This window comes from Numenius arquata, chromosome 5, assembly GCF_964106895.1.
Source record: "Numenius arquata chromosome 5, bNumArq3.hap1.1, whole genome shotgun sequence".
Classification (NCBI taxonomy): Eukaryota; Metazoa; Chordata; class Aves; order Charadriiformes; family Scolopacidae; genus Numenius; species Numenius arquata.
In genome coordinates this window covers 70,802,247-70,802,524 of record NC_133580.1, presented here as the reverse complement: position 1 = coordinate 70,802,524, position 278 = coordinate 70,802,247, and positions in this window count along the sequence as shown.

Sequence of the window (278 nt, the reverse complement as noted above, 5' to 3'; positions counted from 1 at the left end):
GCTTCTCATGGCACGGGAAGGGCTTCTGACCGTGTGTCCTCTTCAGCCACGGTCCCAGAGAGGAGTTCATACAGCCACGGCAAACCAGAACTCATCCGCTACCCCGATAAAACACTTCAACCAAAGTACGTGACACTGCGCTACTACGGCGTCCCACGCCTCCTCACACACCAGCAACAATTCTCTGGAAAAAAAAGCATTTTCTGTACAGCAAGAGATGAGCAGTGCTCTACAGCGACCTGCGCTCAAGAGAATTAGGGACAGGGATAAATGCTGCA